The sequence below is a fragment of the Scyliorhinus torazame genome, chromosome 6 (assembly GCF_047496885.1).
Source record: "Scyliorhinus torazame isolate Kashiwa2021f chromosome 6, sScyTor2.1, whole genome shotgun sequence".
NCBI classification, from domain to species: Eukaryota; Metazoa; Chordata; class Chondrichthyes; order Carcharhiniformes; family Scyliorhinidae; genus Scyliorhinus; species Scyliorhinus torazame.
The window spans coordinates 34,832,799-34,854,591 of NC_092712.1; the positions used below are offsets into that span (position 1 = coordinate 34,832,799).

General features: G+C 47.6%; 1 protein-coding gene across 5 annotated transcripts in view; it reads left to right on the forward strand.

Moving 5' to 3' along the window:
- The window catches only part of gjc2 (gap junction protein gamma 2), a 448,407-nt gene that overhangs the window by 77,271 nt on the left and 349,343 nt on the right, over window positions 1-21,793 (forward strand). The window contains exon 3 of one of the 5 annotated variants that reach the window (XM_072508121.1): window positions 3,946-3,993. The exons of 3 other annotated variants lie outside the window; for them this stretch is intronic. The gene's annotated coding sequence lies outside the window, so the exon portion shown is untranslated. Of the gene's footprint in view, window positions 1-3,945; window positions 3,994-19,282; window positions 19,349-21,793 lie in introns of those variants that run through there. One more of the 5 variants, XM_072508123.1, reaches the window with a different exon arrangement.

A 21,793-nucleotide genomic window follows, 5' to 3' on the forward strand; every position in this document is an offset into this window, starting at 1 on the left:
ATGTGAATTAGGTTGCTCGTAAGACCATAAGACATGAAAGCAGATTTAGGGCACTCGCCCCATCGAGTCTGCTCTGCCATTCAATCATGGTTGATATTTTTCACATCCCCATTCTCCTTCCTTCTCCCCATAACACCTGATCCCCTTATTAATCAAGAAGTTCTCGATCTCTGTCTTAAAGACACTCAGTGATTTGACCTCCACAGCCTTCTGCGGCAAAGAGTTCCACAGCTTCACCACCCTCTGGCTGAAGAAAATCCTCCTCATCTCTGTTTTAAAGGATCGTCCCTTTAGTCTGAGATTGCATCCTCTGCTTCTAGTTTTTCCTACAAATGGAAACATCCTCCCCACATCCACTCTATCCAGGCCTCGCAGTATCCTGTAAGTTTCAATAATCCCCCCTCATCCTTCTAAACTCCAACGAATACAGATCCAGAGTCCTCACCGTTACTCATACGACAAGTTCTTCATTCCAGGGATGATTCTTGTGAACCTCCTCTGGACCCTTTCCAAGGCCAGCACATTTTTCCTTGGATTCGGGGCCCAAAACTGCTCATAATACTCCAACTAGGGTCTGACCAGAGACTTTGCAGCATCAGAAGTACATTCCTGGTCTTGTATTCTAGCCCTCTTGACATGAATGCTAACATTGCATTTGCCTTCCTAACTGCCGACTGAACCTGCACGTTAACCTTAAGAGAATCGTGAACAAGGACTCCCAAGTCCCTTTATGCTTCTGATTTCCTAAGCATTTCCCCATTTAGAAAATAGTCTATGCCTAAATTCCTCCTTCCAAAGTGCATAACCTCACACTTTTCCAAAGTGTATTCCATCAGCCACCTCATTGCGCACACTCCCAGCCTGTCCAAGTCCTTCTGCAGCCCCCTTGCTTCCTCAGTACTACCTGTCCCTCTACAGATCTTTGTATCATCTGGAAACTTAGCAACAGTGCCTTCAGTTCCTTCTTCCAGATCATTGATGTATATTGTGAAACGTTCGGGTCCCAGCACCGACCCCTGAGGCACACCACTCATCACCGGCTGCCATCCTGAAAAAGACCCCTTTATCGCCACTCTCTGCCTTCTGCCAGTCAGCCAATCCTTTATCCATGCCAGGATCTTACCCTTAACACCATGGACTCTTAACTTATTTAACAATCTCCTGTGCGGCACCTGGTCAAAGGCCTTCTGGAAATCTAAGTAAATCACGTCCACTGGTTCTCCTTTGTCTAACTCCCTTGTTACCTCCTCAAAGAATTCTTGACAGATTTGTCAGGCATGACCTCCCTTTGACAAAGCCATGTTGCCTCAGTCCTATTTTATCATGCACTTCCAAGTACTCCGCGATCTCATCTTTAATAATAGACTCTAAAATCTTACCAATGACCGAAATCAGGCTAAGCGGCCTATAATTTCCCGTCGTCTGCCTCCCTGCCTTCTTAAACAGTGGTGTTACATTAGCCACTTTCCAGTCCTCTGGGACCCTTCCTGCCTCCAGTGATTCCTGAAAGATCACTACCAATGCCTCCACAATCTCCTCCGCAATCTCTTTTAGAACCCTGGACGTAGTCCATCCGGTCCAGGTGACTTATCCAGATTCAGACCTTTCAGTTTCCCCAGAACCTTCTCCTTAGTGATGGCCACTGCATTCATTTATGCCCCCTGATTTCCCTGGAGCTCTGACATCCCACTGGTGTCTTCCGCCGTGAAGACTGATGCAAAGTAACTGTTCAGTTTGTCTGCCATTTCTTTGTTTCCTATTATTACTTCTCCAGCCATGTTTTCCAGTGGTCCAATGTCTATTTTTGTCCCTCTTACCTTTTTATATATTGAAAAAACTCTTCCTATCTTCTTTTACATTACTAGCTAGCATGCACTCCTATTTCATCTTCATTCCCCTTATTGCTTTTTTAGTTGTCCTCTGCGCACTTTTAAAGACTTCCCAATCCTCTAGCTTCTCACTAATCCTTGCCACTTTGTTTGCTTTTTCTTGTGCTTTTATGCTGCCCTCTACTTCCCTCGTTAAACATGGATGCCTTGTCCTCCCCAGGCATGTTTCCTCCTCCTTGGGATGAATTTCTGCTGTGCCTCCGAAATAATTCCCCCAAACTCCTGCCATTGCTGTTCCACTGTCTTCCCTGCTCAGCTCCTTTTCCAATCAACTCTGGCCAGCTCCTCCCTCATGTCTTTGTAGTTACCCTTATTTAATTGTAGTACCGTTACATCTGATTCCAGCTTCTCCCCCTCAAACTGCAGCATAAATTCTATCATTTGTGATCACTGCTCCCTACGGGTTCCTTCACCTTAAAATCTCTAATCTACCTGATGATGTCACGGCCTGCAGGTAAGTGATTGGCTGGTGACTGGTAAGTAGTTTTTCTTTTCCCTGAGGTGTTATCGTGCAGGGCGCAGTGGTTGCTGAGTGAGTGCTTGCTGAGAAGGGGATTACATTTTTTTTAAACTTACTGTTGGGAGTTTCCAGCTGAATCCGGTCAGAATGAGGACAGAGTGACTGCTGGGTAAGTAATAAAGATTTAAATTGTTTGCGCAGGCTCATAACAGCTGATTGCTGTTCTCGTGTGGGGCGCAGTGGTTGCTGGTTAAGTGTTTTATTTTTACCTGTATTTAAATTGGGCAGTTTCTAGTGTGTCCCCCACCCTTCCACCTCCTTTAACCAAAGGGGTAGAGTGAATAACAGGTGAGCTCTTTCTTTCTTTTTCTTTTTTTATCTAGAGGGGTGTTTTTGAAAACTCACCACTATTCTTAGAAGTCCCCCTATACCAAAAAGGGCCGACATTCTAAATGGTGATCAGGGATTCTCACTCCCAGACTCCGATGCAAGCTTCAGTGGGTGCTATTCAGGTCAAACTATATTTTCAAGTTATCCCCCGGTATAACCCATACCTTCACCGAAGATTTCATCTACTTACCACTTAGTAGCATCGATCCTGGGTCCCGCATTGCTAAGTAAGTAAAGTAGACTTTGGAATAACCACTATTTCAGGTTAAAACTTTTAAGATATTTTATTATTATATTTCTTTTTCTCTTTTTAAAAGAAGCAATCACTGTCTTTACAGAAAAGTAAAAAGATCTTGCTTCTGGATCCTTCTGGTTGGTTGAAGGGACCTTCAGTCCCAACTTGACAATCAATCTTCTTTAAAGTCTGGTCTTCTTAAGATGTATCAGCTATTTTAGCTCGGCTGCTCTGCCCTGTCCATTTCCCATGGCCGAGCTGATTGTATTCTGAGTCTAGCTGCTTGTTCCTCCTCTGCTTCTCTCTCTCTCCCTCTGAGCTCTGGTTCTGATAGTTCCTGCCCTGGTCTCGAGGTTTATATTTGCTTTCTAACAATTAAAAGTTTTTTGATGTTATTGTAAAGTAACTCTTATTTTCTTTGATTGTAAAAAGGAACTTTGATCTAAACCTTTTAATCCAACTAAGTATACATTTTGACATGACTTCATTTCATAGATCTGATTACCTTGTTTCCTTTGTGATGTTCAAAATGCTTTGGTTTCAATAGGTGTTACTTTTAATTCCTGTAATTTCTATAGTTTTATTTTCCAATTGTGTCCTCAGCTCAATTTTGACTTTGATTTTGGCTTTGAATTATGTTTCTCGTAGACTGATAAACCTGGTATTATCAAATTTTCACACTTCGAATTATCACAAAATTCAACTGAACTCATCCATTCTTTTCCAGATCCTTACTAAGGAATCTTTCAATGAAGGTGTGAGCCATTGTTTTTTGCTTCATTCAAAATCCTGTTTGTCTTGTTTGCTAAGCCTGCTTGACCAAGGATATCTGCATTTTACAATCCTTCCCTGGCAGCTGCTGTTAACCCTTTGTGGGATCTTTCCCTACATTCTCTCATGTTTCTCTCAGACCAGATATTGCCAGACTTCCATGTTTCAAATGACACATCTTTCCATATTATCAATTACAGGGGATGGAAGGGAAGACAGTGCAATGTTCCTCCTGCAGAATGTTTGAGGTGAGCGACGCCGTCAATGTCCCTGCTGATTTCACCTGTGGGAAGTGCACCCATCGCCAGCTCCTCAGAAACCGCGTTGGGGAACTGGGGCTGGAGCTGGATGAACAAAGAAATGTACAGCACAGGAACAGGCCCTTCGGCCCTCCAAGCCCGTGCCGACCATGCTGCACGACTAAACTACAATCTTCTACACTTCCTGGGTCCGTATCCCTCTATTCCCATCCTATTCATGTATTTGTCAAGATGCCCCTTAAATGTCACTATCGTCCCTGCTTCCACCACCTCCTCCGGTAGCGAGTTCCAGGCACCCACTACCCTCTGCGTAAAAAACTTGCCTAGTACATCTACTCTAAACCTTGCCCCTCTCACCTTAAACCTATGCCCCCTAGTAATTGACCCCTCTACCCTGGCGAAAAGCCTCTGACTATCCACTCTGTCTATGCCCCTCATAATTTTGTAGACCTCTATCAGGTCGCCCCTCAACCTCTTTCGTTCCAGTGAGAACAAACCAAGTTTATTCAACCGCTCCTCATAGCTAATGCCCTCCATACCAGGCAACATTCTGGTAAATCTCTTCTGCACTCTCTCTAAAGCCTCCACATCCTTCTGGTAGTGTGGCGACCAGAATTGAACACTATACTCCAAGTGTGGCCTAACTAAGGTTCTATACAGCTGCAACATGGCTTGCCAATTCTTATACTCAATGCCCCGGCCAATGAAGGCAAGCATGCCGTATGCCTTCTTGACTACCTTCTCCACCTGTGTTGCCCCTTTCAGTGACCTGTGGACCTGTACTCCTAGATCTCTTTGACTTTCAATACTCTTGAGGGTTCTACCATTCACTGTATATTCCCTACCTGCATTAGACCTTCCAAAATGCATTACCTCACATTTGTCCGGATTGAACTCCATTTGCCATCTCTCCGCCCAAGTCTCCAAACAATCTAAATCCTGCTGTATCCTCTGACAGTCCTCATCACTATCCGCAATTCCACCAACCTTTGTGTCATCTGCAAACTTACTAATCAGACCAGTTACATTTTCCTCCAAATCATTTATATATACTACAAACAGCAAAGGTCCCAGCACTGATTCCTGTGGAACACCACTGGTCACAGCCCTCCAATTAGAAAAGCTCCTTCCATTGCTACTCTCTGCCTTCTATGACCTAGCCAGTTCTGTATCCACCTTGCCAGCTCACCCCTGATCCCGTGTGACTTCACCTTTTGTACTAGTCTACCATGAGGGACCTTGTCAAAGGCCTTACTGAAGTCCATATAGACAACATCCACTGCCCTACCTGCATCAATCATCTTAGTGACCTCCTCAAAAAACTCTATCAAGTTAGTGAGACACGACCTCCCCTTCACAAAACCATGCTGCCTCTCACTAATACGTCCATTTGCTTCCAAATGGGAGTAGATCCTGTCTCGGAGAATTCTCTCCAGTAATTTCCCTACCACTGAAGTAAGGCTCACCGGCCTGTAGTTCCCTGGATTATCCTTGCTACCCTTCTTAAACAGAGGAACAACATTGGCTATTCTCCAGTCCTCCGGGACATCCCCTGAAGACAGTGAGGATCCAAAGATTTCTGTCAAGGCCTCAGCAATTTCCTCTCCAGCCTCCTTCAGTATTCTGGGGTAGATCCCATCAGGCCCTGGGGACTTATCTACCTTAATATTTTTTAAGACACCCAACACCTCGTCTTTTTGGATCTCAATGTGACCCAGGCTATCTACACACCCTTCTCCAGACTCAACATCTACCAATTTCTTCTCTTTGGTGAATACTGATGCAAAGTATTCATTTAGTACCTCGCCCATTTCCTCTGGCTCCACACATAGATTCCCTTGCCTATCCTTCAGTGGGCCAACCCTTTCCCTGGCTACCCTCTTGCTTTTTATGTACGTGTAAAAAGCCTTGGGATTTTCCTTAACCCTATTTGCCAATGACTTTTCATGACCCCTTGTAGCCCTCTTGATTCCTTGCTTAAGTTCCTTCCTACTTTCCTTATATTCCACGCAGGCTTCGTCTGTTCCCAGCCTTTTAGCCCTGACAAGTGCCTCCTTTTTCTTTTTGACGAGGCCTACAATATCTCTCGTTATCCAAGGTTCCCGAAAATTGCCGTATTCATCCTTCTTCCTGACAGGAACATGCCGGTCCTGAATTCCTTTCAACTGACACTTGAAAGCCTCCCACATGTCAGATGTTGATTTGCCCTCAAACATCCGCCCCCAATCTATGTTCTTCAGTTCCCGCCTAATATTGTTATAATTAGCCTTCCCCCAATTTAGCACATTCATCCTAGGACCACTCTTATCCTTGTCCACCAGTACTTTAAAACTTACTGAATTGTGGTCACTGTTACCAAAATGCTCCCCTACCGAAACATCTACCACCTGGCCGGGCTCATTCCCCAATACCAGGTCCAGTACCGCCCCTTCCCTAGTTGGACTGTCTACATATTGTTTTAAGAAGCCCTCCTGGATGCTCCTTACAAACTTCCTAACCAGTAGCGCAACTCCGCCACCCCTTTTACATCCCCCTCTATCCCGCCTGAAACATCTAAATCCTGGAACGTTTAGCTGCCAATCCTGCCCTTCCCTCAACCAGGTCTCTGTAATGGCAACAACATCATAGTTCCAAGTACTAATCCAAGCTGTACTAATCTCTGAAGGTTGCCACTCAAGTGGACAGAGCCGTGATGAAGGCTTATAGTGTGTTAGAGTTTATTAACGAGGGGCTTGAGTTTAAGAGCTGCGGGATTATACTGCAACTATACTATCCTGGTGAGACCACATTTGGAGTATTGTGTGCAGTTCTGGTCACCTCATTATAGGAAGGATGTGGAAGCATTGGAAAGGGTGCAAAGGAGATTTACCAGGATGCTGCCTGGTTTGCAGGATAGGTCTTATGAGGAAAAGTTGAGTGTTCAATTCTGGTCGACACACTACCAGAAGGATGTGGAGGCTTTAGAGAGGGTGCAGAAGAGATTTACCAGAATGTTGCCTGGTTTGGAAGGCATTAGCTATGAGGAGCGGTTGAATAAACTCGGTTTGTTCTCACTGGAACGAAGGAGGTTGAGGGGCGACCTGATAGAGGTCTACAAAATTATGAGGGGCATAGACAGAGTGGATAGTCAGAGACTTTTCCCCGGGGTAGAGGGGTCAATTACTAGGGGGCATAGGTTTAAGGTGAGAGGGGCAAGGTTTAGAGTAGATGTACGAGGCAAGTTTTTTACGCAGAGGGTAGTGGGTGCCTGGAACTCGCTACCGGAGGAGGTGGTGGAAGCAGGGACGATAGTGATGTTTAAGGGGCATCTTGACAAATACATGAATACGATGGGAATAGAGGGATACGGACCCCGGAAGTGTAGAAGATTTTAGTTCAGTCGGGCAGCATGGTCGGCACGGGCTTGGAGGGCCGAAGGGCCTGTTCCTGTGCTGTACATTTCTTTGTTCTTTGTTGTTCTTTGTTTGAGCTAGGGCTTTTCTCTTTGGAGCGGAGGAGGATGAGAGGCGACTGAATAGAGGTTTATAAGATAATGAGGGGGATAGATAGAGTGGATGTTAGAGACTATTTCCTCGGGTGGCTGTAGCTGTTACAATGGGGCATAACTATAAGATTCAGGGTGGGAGATATAGGAGGGATGTCTGAGGTAGGTTCTTTACTCAGAAAGTGGTTAGATTGTGGAATGGACTGCCTGCTGTGATCGTGGAGTCGGGACACTTTAGGAACTTTCAAGTGGTTATTGGATAGGCACATGGAGCACACAAGAATGACAGGGAATGGGATAGCTTGATCTTGGTTTCGGACAATGCTCGGCACAACATCGAGGGCCGAAGGGCCTGTTCTGTGCTGTACTGTTCTATGGTCTAGTGTGCCTCATTACACATCACCAAATCCAGAATTGCCTGTTCCCTCGTGGACTCTACCACAAACTGCTCCAAAAAACCATCTCTTAAACATTCCACAAATTCCTTTTCTTGGGATCCACCACCAACCTGATTTTCTCAGTCCACGTGCATATTGAAATCTCCCATGATTATTGTGATATTACCTTTTTTACATGCTTTCTCTATTTCCTGATTTATTTTCTGCCCCACATCCTGACTGCTGCTAGGGGGCCTGAACATAACTCCCATCAGGGTCTTTTACCTTCGCGATTCCTCAACTCTACCCATAGAGATTCTATGCCTTCTCATCCTATATTGCTTCTTGCTATCGATTTAACTTAATTCCTTACAAATAATGCAACCCCGTCCCCTTGCCTGTCTGCCTGTCCTTTCAATAGGACACATATCCTTGGCCCCCTGCAGCCATGTCTCTGTGATGCCCACATCGTACTGGCCAATTTCAATATGTGAAACAAGCTCATTTACCTTGTTTCATATACTGCGCGCATTAAGGTACAATACCCTCAGTCCTGCATTTCCCACCTCCCTTCTCACACTTGTCACCTTTTTTGCTCTGCCTGAGGGTGATGTTGTTCTCTTATTTTTGTTCTCTATTTCCCCTTCAGTTATGGCACCTTCTGAGCTAACACTCTGGTTCCCACTCCCCTGCCATACTAGTTTAAATCTTCCCGAGTGACATTAGCAAACCTCCCAGCCAGGATATTGGTGCCTCTTGAGTTTAGATGCAACCTGTCCTTCTTGTACAGGCCCCACCTGCCCCGGAAGAGATCCCAATGTTCCAGAAATCTGAAACCCTCACTCTTACACCACTGGTATAGCCACACGTTTAGCTGCACTATCCTATTTCTAGCCTCACTGGCACGTGGCACAGGGAGTAATCCTGAGATTACAACCCTGGAGGTCCTGCTTTTTAATTTGCTGCCTAACTCCCTTACTCCTTCTGCAGGACCTTGTCGCTCTTCCTGCCTATGTCGTTAGTACCTATGTGGACGACGACCTGTGGCTGTTCACGCTCCCCCTTCAGGATCTCCTGTGTTCGTTCAGAGACATCCTGGACCCTGGCACCATGGAGGCAACACACCATCCTGGAGTCTCTTTCATTTCCACAGAAGCGCCTATCTGTGCCCCTTACTATAAAGTCCCCTATAACTATCGCTCCACTGCGCTTTGGCTTTCCCTGCTGAGCAACAGAACTAGTTGTGGTGCCACTGTTCTGGCTGCTGTTGTTTTCCCCTGATAGGCTATCTCTTCCCCCCCCCCCCAAAACAGTATCCAAAACGTTATACCTGTTAGAGAGGGGGCAGCCACAGGGGATTCCTGCACTGACTGCCTGCACTTTCTAGCGGTCACCCGTCTGTCTGCCTGCACCTTGGGTGTGACCACATCTCTGTAACGCCTATCTACAACACTTTCTGCCACCTGCATGCTCCTAAGTGCATCTAGCTGCTGTTCCAACTGAACCCTCTGTGAGGAACTGCCATTGGTTACACATGCTGCAGACGTAGTCGACCGGACGCTGGAAGGGTTACAGATCTGCCACATCTCATAGTTAGAGCACTGCACCCCACGGAGTGACATTTAAGCACTAGTTAATTAATTAAAAATGAATATTTAAATTATTGTTAGATTAAGTTACAATTAACTATATGGCCCTGGTGCTAGATTTTTACTGTAAAGTTAAATGCTAAATACTAATCTCTGCCCTCAGGTTTAGTTACTCCTCTGCCTAGTTAATTAATAAGTTGTAATTAGATTTTTTCAATGATTACTTTTGACTGTTCTATGTCATAAACACATAATTTTGCCTCTTGAGAGGGGTTTAGCATTCTCCCATAGTTCGATTGGCGCATCCTCAAGAGTGCAGTTTGTCTCAAGGCTCAAAAGTGCGTCATGTGGGATCATAAACCATAATTAACCTATTGGGGAAAATCAGCTTACTAGAACAAAGGTCTTGAGCCACCGTTCGTTATTGAAAAGTGAATGATTCTCTGGACAAATGTATTTAATTTGGCACAGAAGGTGAAGTCTGTTATCTTTCGGTTACATGGCTTCCATACATCCACAGGGCTTTGTGCAATGTTCCCTTGGGGAAGATACTTTGAGTATTTTGCCTGAGGAAGTATGGAGGTAAGGATATGTGACCTTGCTGGCAAGAGGATGTAGTTATCACAGTTGTGTTCCGATGCATGAATAAGGTAGAATGCTGGAATATACCATTTTGGGACTTGGTGTTGAATTGCGTGATGAAGCAGACTTGAAGAAGGACTGAGCTTAGGCGGAACTTCTTTACCCAAAGAGCTGTGAATCTATGGAATTCCCTGCCCAGTGAAGCAATTGAGGCTCTTTCATTAAATGTTTTCACGATAAAGATAGATAGCTTTTTGAAGAATAAAGGGTTATGGTGTTCGAGCGGGAAAGTGGAGCTGAGTCCACAAAAGATCAGCCATGATCTCATTGAATGGCGGAGCAGGCTCGAAGGGTCAGATAGCCTACTCCTGCTCCTAGTTCTTATGGTTTAGCCATGTAATACATAATGTATGTAAATAAGAATGGCTGTTGGGATTGAGGTGGGGGTTGATGGAAAGCAGAAATGAGGAGGCCTATCCAGTTCTTGTATGTTGCTGCGTTTGCCATAGCACTTGTAAGAAATTGCTTTGCCACTCTGATAGTTTCTGGACAATGGCACCCTTCAGCAGAGTGAATAATGAAGAAAATACATGAGGTGATCTCACCAAGACTTCCTAATGGGTGGATATTCACAGGGCTTTAGCAGAAAACATGATTGGCTTGTTCCTGTGCTGTACTGTTCTTTGGATGCAGAGTAAAGGGACCTTGCATGACAGAAAGATATGGGCAGGATTCTCTGCTGGCTGATGCCGAAATTGGAAAAGGCGATTGGGCGGAGAATTGGTCGTGGGGCCAAAATCGTGGCCGGCGCCTGGTGTCCGCCAGAAAGCCATGCTCCGATGTGGCATTACTGCGTTCTACTCTGCATGTACCAGTAACCGCGTGTACAGTGAACGCTGTCCGCATAGCATTAGCGGGTCTGACCCGGTATTCTCCGGGGCTTCCACGATGCTCCGCCTCTGTCGGGCGGAATTCCCGACGGCGACTTTCACTTGTGGTTTCAGAAATCAGGGTGCTAGCCCATTAACGGTTGATGAATTGCTCCGGGAGCGGCACCAGTTTTGCTGTCGTAGAAGTCCACTAATTCTGTCCTGGCTTCGACACTTAGTCTCTGAAACGGAGAATCCCGCCCCATGGTAACAAGCCTGAGAGAGATCAGATAATAAATATTTCCTGTCTGGTCACTGGCAGACTGCTGTTTCATGATGTATCAAATTTAATGAGTTTTAGCACAGCTTCCTAATGGGAATAATACAAAAATAAAAGTGAACATAGATTGGCATGGCTCCCAGCGAAAGGGAATTAATATTTCAAGAGCAAGATTTTAAACTCACAGGAAATCATGCTGAGGTGACTTATTTTGTGTTCAGGATAACCTTGGCTTATCGTTTTAAATCTCCACCTTCACTGTAACATCCTGATATGTTTCACTTGCTTTGTAACAAAATGCTAGTACGTCACTGTCAGACTTTCAGGTACCAGTTCTCGGCAGCTTCAAAGAAGTAACAAATGTTAATCTTGTGCATGAGCCAATGTCACAAACCAGTCACTTTACAGAAAAGATAACAACCTAAAAGTGGTACTCGGAGGAATAATGCTGAGAAATTAGCAGCAAATTACCTCCTGCTTTGCAGGAAGGGTAAAGAGGATTCCAGGCTGTTTCCTTGAGCAAATTGCAACTGGAAATTGGATGGAGATAAATACTCCACAGGTGGGTTTGGGTGGGATTCTCCGTCCGTTCACGGCAGCGGGTTCTCCGGTCCCATGCAGTGAATGGAAGATTTGACTGAGCGCCAAATTCTCCATCCTCACTAGCAGTGGTAGCGAGGCGGACCCTCAACGGAGAATCCTGGCCAAAGTCTTCATTGAAGTGGAAGATTTGATATAAATATGTTGATTATCTATTTGCTGATTTGTGCAAATAATTCTATGGCTTATATTTCGAAGGATAGGCAAGTTATTTTTTAAGATCCTTAAACTTGATGATTGGGAAAGTGCAGAGCTGGGTCAGAGGGGTTTATTCCCAGTGGGTCAGTATGGAGGAAAGTTTGTGCAGGGGGTCGGGACTGAAAACACTAGCAACAGCACCGCTCCCGATAGCTCCGGGGAAATACTCCGGGAGTCCGGTAATAATAGCTTCATTGAAAATCTGGAGACAGTTTCGCTAACACTTCGGGTTGGGGGGCTGGGTCAAGGGAAATGCCGATTCGGGGGAACCACATATTTGAGCCAGGGAGGTGGGATGGCAGTTTTCGGAAATGGGAAGAGAAGGGGATTAAGACGCTAAAAGATTAAGACGCTAAAAGATTTGTTTCTTAGGGGTCGGTTTGCAGGATTGAGGGAGCTGGAAGCGAAGTATGGGCTGGAGCAGGGAGAAATGTTTAGATACATGCAGGTTCGAGATTTGCCAGGAAGGAGATACAGAGCTTCCCGGAGGAACCGGCCTCCACATTGCTGGAGGAGGTGCTGACGACAAGGGGACTGGAGAAGGGGGTAGTGTCAGCGGTGTATGGAGCTATTTTGGAAGAGGATAAGGCACCACTGGAAGGAATCAAAGCAAAGTGGGAGGAAGAGGTGGGATAGGTTATAGAGGAGAGGGTCTAGTGTGAAGTGCTCCGGAGAGTAAATTCCTCCACCTCGCGTGCGAGGTTGGGGCTGATACAGCTGAAGGTGGTACACAGAGCACACCTCACGAGGGCGAGGGTGAACTGATTCTTTGAAGGAGTAGAAGATGTATGATGCACGATCAATGACCACTAAAGCGAGGTTGTAGTCCAACAGAAGGCTTTAATAAGCTAGATGTTTCCCCCAGCAGCTCAGGTACAGAATGAAGGCTGCTGGGGCGGCACGGGCTCTTATACCCCGCCTAGCAGGACAGAGCTACCATACAGCTTGAACAATAGGAAGCATAGAATTTCTACCAATGGTGTTCCAGCATTACCAGGTACCGTAATACCTCTACTACCACATTCACCCCCTGTTAAAAAAGAGTCCGGCGCGGGTGGTGGCCTGATACGACAAACATGGCAACGTGGTAGAATTAGTTATGGAGGTACTGTAATACCTCCGTACAGCGTTTTGAAACTATTTACAATTCTAGTAACTATTTACAATTCATGATTTAAATTTACAATTTAAAATGAAGCAGTCAGTCGATCAGGGGCCCTGGTCGTCCTCTGTGATCGTCGGAGCTTCGGTGTTGACTTCGGTGGAGGCTCGGGCGTCTGTGACTCCGGGGGCGTGGCCTCGATCTCTGTGGCAGTTTCGACACCCCTAGACAGCGCTGTTGGGGAAAACGGTTGACCTGGGAAGGGAGCTCCTGCGGGTGCGTCGGTGGGTGAGGGGTGCCTAGACGGGGCTGGTGGAAGGACCGATCCTCCTGTAAGGTGTTCTGGTGGAGGGGAGGGTGGGACTGGTGGCTGGGGTGTGCGTGGGGCTCCGGCGGGCGCCAGGTCTCGTAGGGAGACCGTATCTTGTCGGCCATCGGGGTACACCACATAGGCGTACTGGGGGTTAGCATGGAGAAGATGGACCCTCTCGACCAACGGGTCTGACTTGTGCGCCCGCACATGTTTTCAGAGCAGGATGGGTCCGGCAGCTGCCAGCCAGGTCGGAAGCGAGGTCCCAGAGGAGGACTTCCTGGGGAAGACCAGGAGACGTTCGTGAGGTGTCTGGTTGGTTGTGTTACAAAGCAGTGACCGGATGGAGTGGAGGGCATCCGGGAGGACTTCCTGTCAGCGGGAAACTGGGAGATTCCTGGACCATAGGGCCAGTAGGATGGTATTCCAGACCGTTCCGTTCTCCCTCTCGACCTGTCCGTTACCCCGGGGGTTGTAACTGGTCGTCCTGCTCGAGGCGATGCCCTTGCTGAGCAGGAATTGACGCAGTTCGTCGCTCATCAAGGAGGACCCCCTATCACTATGTATGTAGGCGGGGAACCCAAACAGTGCAAAGATGCTATGGAGGGCTTTGATGACGGTGGTTGCGGTCATGTCGGGGCAGGGGATGGCGAATGGGAACCGGGAGTACTCGTCAATCACGTTCAGGAAGTACGTGTTGCGGTCGGTGGAGGGGAGGGGGCCTTTGAAGTCCATGCTGAGGCGTTCAAAGGGACGAGAAGCCTTTATCAGGTGCGCTTTCTCTGGCCGGTAGAAGTGTGGTTTGCACTCCGCGCAGATTTGGCACTCCCTGGTGGCTGTCCTGACCTCCTCGATGGAGTAGGGCAGGTTGCGGACCTTGATAAAGTGGAAAAAGCGAGTGACCTCTGGGTGGCAGAGATCCTCGTGCAGGGCTCAGAGGCGGTCCACTTGTGCGGTGGCACATGTGCCGCGGGACAGGGTGCCAAGGAGGCTCGTTTAGCTTCCCGGGACGATACAAGATCTCGTAGTTGTAGGTGGAGAATTCGATCCTCCACCGCAAGATCTTATCGTTTTTTATCTTGCCCCGCTGTGCATTATCGAACATGAAAGCAACCGACCGTTGGTCAGTGAGGAGAGTGAATCTCCTGCCGGCCAGGTAATGCCTCCAATGTCGCACAGCTTCTACTATGGCCTGGACCTCCTTTTCGACTGAGGAGTGGCGGATTTCGGAAGCATGGAGGGTACGTGAGAAGAAGGCCACAGGCCTGCCCGCTTGGTTGAGGGTGGCCGCCAGAGCTACGTCAGACGCGTCACTCTCGACCTGGAAGGGGAGGGACTCGTCGATGGCGTGCATCGTGGCCTTTGCAATGTCCGTTTTGATGCAGCTGAAGGACTGGCGGGCCTCTATCGACAGGGGAAAAGCTGTGGATTGGATCAGGGGACGGGCCTTGTCCGCAAAGTTGGGGACCCACTGGGCGTAGTAACTGAAAAACCCTAGGCAGCGCTTCAGGGCCTTGGAGCAGTGAGGAAGGGGGAACTCCATAAGGGGGAGCATGCGTTCCGGGTCGGGGCCTATAACTCCATTTCGCACCACGTAGCCGAGGATGGCTAGGCGGCCGGAAGCTAAACACGCATTTATCATCATAGATAGTATCATAGTATCATAGAATTTACAGTGCAGAAGGAGGCCATTCGACCCATCGAGTCTGCATCGGCTCTTGGAGAAGAGCACCCTACCCAAGGTCAACACCTCCACACCCTATCCCCATAACCCAGTAACCCCACCCAACACTAAGGGCAATTTTGGACATTACGGGCAATTTATCATGGCCAATCCACCTAACCTGCCCATCTTTGGACTGTGGGAGGAAACCGGAGCACCCGGAGGAAACCCACGCACACACGGGGAGGACGTGCAGACTCCGCACAGACAGTGACCCAAGCCGGAATCGAACCTGTGACCCTGGAGCTGTGAAGCAATTGTGCTATCCACTATGCTACAGTGCTGCCCCTTGTTGTATCCTTGTTGTATGTAAGGTTACGGATCTTTGCGGTCTGGAGGAATTTTCGGAGGTTGGTGTCATGGTCCTACTGGTCGTGGCCGCAGATGGTGACATTATCGAGATACGGGAATGTTGCCCGTAAACCGTACCGATCAACCATTCGGTCCATCTCGCGCTGGAAGACCGAGACCCCGTTGGTAACACTGAAGGGAACCTTAAGAAGTGATAGAGCCGCCCAACTGCCTCAAAGGCAGTGTATTTGCGGTCACTAGTGTGGATGGGGAGCTGGTGGTAGGCGGACTTGAGATCCACCGTGGATAAGACCTTGTAATGCATGATCCTGTTTACCAGGTCGGATATGCGGGGGAAGAGGGTACCCGTCCAGCTGCGTAAACCTGTTGATGGTCTGACTGTAGTCAATGACCATCCTATGCTTCTCCCCGGTCTTCACCACCACTACTTGAACTCTCCAGGGACTGTTGCTAGCTTCAATGACTCCTTCCCTCAGTAGCCTTTGGACCTCTGACCTAATAAAGATCCGGTCTTGGGCACTGTACCGTCTGCTCCTGGTGGCGACGGGTTTGCAATCCGGGGTGAGGTTCGCAAACAGGGAAGGCGGGTCGACCTTAAGGTTCGCGAGGTCGCAGACAGTGAGTGGGGTATAGGGCCGCCGAATTTGAAAGTTAGACTTTGGAGATTACACTGGAAGTCTAAACCTAGGAGTGTGGCCGTGCAGAGGTGGGGAAGGACGTGGAGCCGGCAATTTTTAAACTCCCTTCCCTGGACTGTGAGGTTTGTTAACCCCTTTATCTCTATTGAGTGGGAACCGGAGGCCAGGGAGATTTTTTGATTAACGGGGTGGACGAGGAGAGAACAGCGCCTTACCGTGTCTGGGTGTATGAAGCTCTCCGTGCTCCCAGAGTTGGTTAGGCAGGACGTCTTGTGCCCGTTGATAAATACAGTCGTTGTAGCAGTTGAGAGTGTTCGAGGCCGGGACTGATCCAGAGTCACCAAGGCTAATGGCAGCAGTTAAGTATTCTCTTCGGGCAGTGTGTGGTCAGCCGAGCTGGGGGTCCAGCCAAGCTGGCGGCTCCCATTGGTCACACATAGCTGTTGCACAAAATGGCAGCGCCCATCCATCCATCGTGGAGTCCGCGGGACAAGATGGCAGCGCCCGGGGGCCGCACGTGGCCCTGCAGTAGGAAGAAGGCGGCGCCCACTGGCCACACGGGGACCATGGAGTGGTTTGTGGTGGCGGTCCGCATTCGCTGCCAGACACCGCAGCAAACGCATGGGCCTGGCATACCACCACGAAATGGCCCTTTTTACCGCATCCCTTGCAGGTGGATGCGCGAGTTGGGCAGCACTGGTGGGGATGCTTGGCCTGCCTGCAAAAGTGGTAGCGGAGCCCCCCGCCTTGCAGCACAAGCTTGTGGGGGGATGGGGGATGTCTCGGGATCGGCTACGGAGGGGTTCCACGCTGCCCAGGGAGCTGCCGCGCGGTCGGGAACGTAAGCGTGGGCGTTTCTGGAGGCCACATCCAGGGAGCCTGCAAGGGCCCGTGCCTCCTTGAGACCTAGAGTGTCTTTTTCCAGCAATCGCTGGCGGATTTGGGAGGACAGCATACCTGCCACAAAAGCGTCCCAGACCAAGAATTCAGTGTGTTCGCTCGCCGAAACTTGCGGGCAGCTGCAGTTTCTCCCCAACACCAGGAATGCACGGTAGAATTCTTCCAGTGATTCCCCAGGAATTTGTCGCCTCGTCGCTAGCAGATGTCTGGCGTAGACCTGGTTTACCGGGTGAATATAATGTCCTTTTAGCAGCTCTATTGCCGCATCGAAGTCTTCCGCTTCCTTGATGAGTGTGTAAATCTCCGGGCTCACCCTCGAGTGCAGGACTTACATTTTCTGTTCTCCCGTGGGTGTGTTTTCGGCCATTCCGAGATATCCTTTAAAACACGCCAGCCAGTGCTTGAAGATTGCCGCTGAGTTTGCCGCGTGGGGACTGAGTTGCAGACACACCGGCTTGATTCGGAGCTCCATCCTTTTAAATCTAGCTTATTAAATTGATGCACGATCAATGACCACTAAAGCAAGGTTGTAGTCCAACTGAAGGCTTTAATAAGCGAGATGTTTCCCCCAGCAGCTCAGGTACAGAATGAAGGATGCTGGGGTGGCACGGGCTCTTATACCCTGCCTAGCAGGGCGGAGCTACCATACAGCTTGACCAATAGGAAGCATACAATTTCTACCAATGGTGTTCCAGCACTACCAGGTACCGTAATACCTCTACTACCACAATGTGTGTGAGCATTGTGGGTGGGTGGGGGGTGGGGGGGGGGGGGGGCTAATCACGTTCATATATTTTGGTCCTGTCCAAAGCTAGAGGAGTACTAGAGGGAGGTTTTTAGGGTAATTTCCAAGGTGGTGCATGTGAAACGGGTCCCCGGGAGGCCATATTCGGGGTTTTGGACCAGCCAGGGTTGGAAACGGGTGCGGAGGCAGATATCGTAGCCTTCGCCTCGTTGATTGCAGAAGGCGGATCCTACTGGGATGGAGAGCCCTGGGGTGGTGGGGGGACCTGTTGGCATACTTGACACTTGAGAAGGTTAAGTTTGAACTGAGGGGAAGGAAGGAGGTGTTTTACAAGTCTTGGGCATTATTCATTGTGCACTTCAAGAACTGGATAACATCGAACATTAGTTGGGGGGGGATGGGTGGGAGGGTTGGGGGGGGGGGAGGGGGGCTGTGTGTATTAAGGGTGACTATGGGTAATCCCTGATTGCTTTTTGCCATTTGTTTATATGTAAACATGCGGGCTAATGTTTGGGGGTTGGTGGGAGGATGTGATCGTTGTTAGTATTATGGGGATTGACATATTTGTTGCTCATTATTGTTTATTATTGGTGGGTGTAAATTTGGGAGAAAATGTGAAAAAGGAGAATAAAAATATATATTTTTTAAACTTGATGATTGGGTGGTCAGTGCATTTTTGTGAAGCTAAAGTGGCCTTTGATCAATACAGTCCCATTTCATGTTATTATCAGTCTGCATAAGAAATCTATTGCGAGGTACACACAAACATTTAAATGTCGGTATAAGAAATCAGGTCAAATAGGTTGCAGTTTTGGTACTCTGATACTCAAAATTAAATTATACTGCAGACGCGTGTGTAATGTTCTTTGATTGGGCTGATGTTGAATCTTGATATTGTAGTGTAAACAAAGTTATTTATTACCAACACTACACTAATGAATTACTAAAATGTCAAAGATTAATACAGATGGAAATAATGATCTAACACTAACTTACTACTCTAATATGCGACTACACCTTCTCCTCGGAGCGCATGGTGTGTCCGGATAACGTGCCTGCATACTTACACCACCTGATGGTTGGATGCTGGAACTACAACTGTTATACATATATTATTATTTAGAATAGAATCATAGAATTTACAGTGCAGGAGGAGGCCATTCGGCCATCAAGTGTGCTCCGGCCCTTGGAAAGAGCACCCTACCTAAGTCCACACCTCCATCCTATCCCCATAACCCAGTAACCCCACCTAACCTTTTTGGACACTAAGGGCAATTTAGCATGGCCAATCCACCTAACCTGCACATATTTGGACTGTGGGGGGGAAACCAGAGCACCCGGAGGAAACCCACACAGACAAAGGGAGAACATGCAGACTCCGCACAGTGACCCAAGACGGGAATCGAACCTGGGACTCTGGAGCTGTGAAGCAACTGTGCTAACCACTGCGCTACCCTGTCGCTACAGTACAGATGATAATACAGATGACAATCTACATATCACAGCTTGTAGCAGATTTGACACTCTTCCATCTCTGTTGCGATTCCAATTTATTATTTATTTTATTAGAAAGCGTGGGTGAAGATCTGGTGCATGCCTCCATCAAGGTGAAAAAGAGGATGGTAGTTCAAAAGGTAGGGTGGAATGCTCCCATTTTGAGACTGTGGTGGTGGATGTCAGGATCTTGCGCCTGATTCAGCATCTGTAATCTCATTAGTTAAGCAAAGGCGTGTTCCCCTCTGACTCTCCTGGCAGGCAGTGATTCACCTGCTCAACCACTGTTATTGAGTTTGAAGGCGCCAGCGCCATATTTAAACACCGGTCCAGTACACTCATATCACTCTCTCCAGCTCACCTGTCTTCCCCAGACTGTGCAGGATGTCAGCAAATCAGAGGGAAAAGGATAGCAGGTTCAAAAAGTCTGTTTCTCCAATTCAACCACTCTCCCCCGAGCCCAACATCTGCAAGGTGCCCATGTCCCACTTAGATCTCTACCCACTGCATTTGGAGTCCTCATCCATCCCCTTCCAGTGGCGATGGAGCATGCCTTTTACTCCCATGTTTGTGAGCTGTTGGGGTCCATTTTCCCCTTCTTCGGCCTTCCCTCTACTTTCCATTATTTGTCTTCTTTGCCCACATCCTTGTCCCTCTGCCTGACATTCTGACCCCTCGCCCCTCCCCACCTCTGCACAACTCTCCTTCCACATTGCCCCTTGCCTTCTTCCGGCCACCCTGACTCAGATTACAGGAACCCAAATTTGAAAGAATAATCTGTTCCACACTGCACTGCACAGACTCTAAAGTGGGTGTTGCATTTGTTCCCGCATCTAGGGTATGTAGTATTGTATATGACACATTTTTACCACAGCTAAATGTTTTGGCAGCAGTTCCCACATTTATTAAATCTGAATTACAGATGTGACAGGAGTTGCTGCATTTTGCGAATTAAAAACTGGACAAGTAGACAAGACAGATTGGATCATGACTTTAATTCAGATGTTTTCTTAGCTACTTGTGCAAGTTCAAGAATAGAATAGAATAGAACATACAGTACAGAAGGAGGCCATTCAGCCCATCGAGTCTGCACCGACACACACAAGCCCCCCCTTCCACTCTGTCCCCGTAACCCAATAACGCCTCCTAACCTTTTTGGTCACTAAGGGCAATTTATCGTGGCCAATCCACCTAACCTGCACGTCTTTGGACTGTGGGAGGAAACCGGAGCACCCGGAGGAATCTTACGCAGACACGGGGAGAACGTGCAGACTCCGCACAGACCATGACCCAGCGGGCAATCGAAACTGGGACCCTGGCGCTGTGAAGCCACAGTGCTATCCACTTGTGCTACCGTGCTGCCCATTTGGAGTCTCTACAACATAGTGCAATAAAATAAGTAGGAGTAAATTCAATGCAACAAAGTAGGAGTAAATTCCCAAGCGTTACTTTTACCTATGTTTTCAGAATTCTGGTGTACATTTGGTTGGCCAAAGTTGTGTCAATAGATGGACCCTGAACCAGATTGATTTTTTTTTCTCTCCGAGTCATTTGTATTCTTTTAGGTGAACACCTCACCATCAGTGGGAAACCTGCCTGGGGGAAGGGGTAGCACAGAGATTGACAAAAGTGCTGTCGCCTCTGCATGAAACGGACTCCTGGGATGCAGGAATTAGCAAGAGGAGAGATTGAATAGATCAGAACCTAATTTTTCAGGAGTTTAGAAAAATGAGAGCTGATCCAAGTGAAATATATAAAATTCTTAAGATGTTTTACAGGTTAGATCTGGCAGGGTGCTTCCCCTTGCAGGGATGTCTAGAACTATGGTTCTCACAATAGACGATTGGCCATTTAAAACTGAGATGACGAGAAACTTCTTCATACAAATGGTTAATTCCTGGGGAGTTCTCTGCAGAGAGAGTTGTGGATGCTCAGTTGTTGAATAAATTCAAATCCAAGAGTGACAGATTTTTGGATAATGAGGGGATCAAGGATACTGTGGGAAAATGTAGTTTAGGTAGAAGATCAACCATGAACTTACCGAACAGCAGTTCAGTCTCAAGCAGCTGAATGGCCTATTCCTGCTTCTTGATGCTTCTTCTTACCATCCTGCATTGGTAAAGAGCAAGGTATTATGCTGCATACGTGACTGTGCCTACCTTGTTCAGGTACTAAAAGATATTACTGGACATCATGGAGGCTTCACTTTCTGTGGGAGACTGAAAATTCGTAACCATTTTCCCTGCCCTCAATTGAATGGACTTCCTGGTGTGTTGAAATGTAAATAGCTCACCTTCCTATAGCAGCACTGGGGGCCACAAGAAGCTTCACTGACTTGTGTGCAACACTACTAAGGTGCAAATGATGGGAAGTATGTAATGGCACACTTCTTCCTCACTCTTGCTTCATCAACTGCCCTTGCCCCACAGCATCCATTCCACACACGGAAGAAGCACACACTGATAAAGAAATGTTTCAAAGGAGTTTAATTACAACAATTTAGAAGAAAGTCCCTTCAATGTAAGAAGACATCTGTTAAGAATTTATAAATATCTAGGAAGTAGAAAAGCTATTTCAGTTCATTT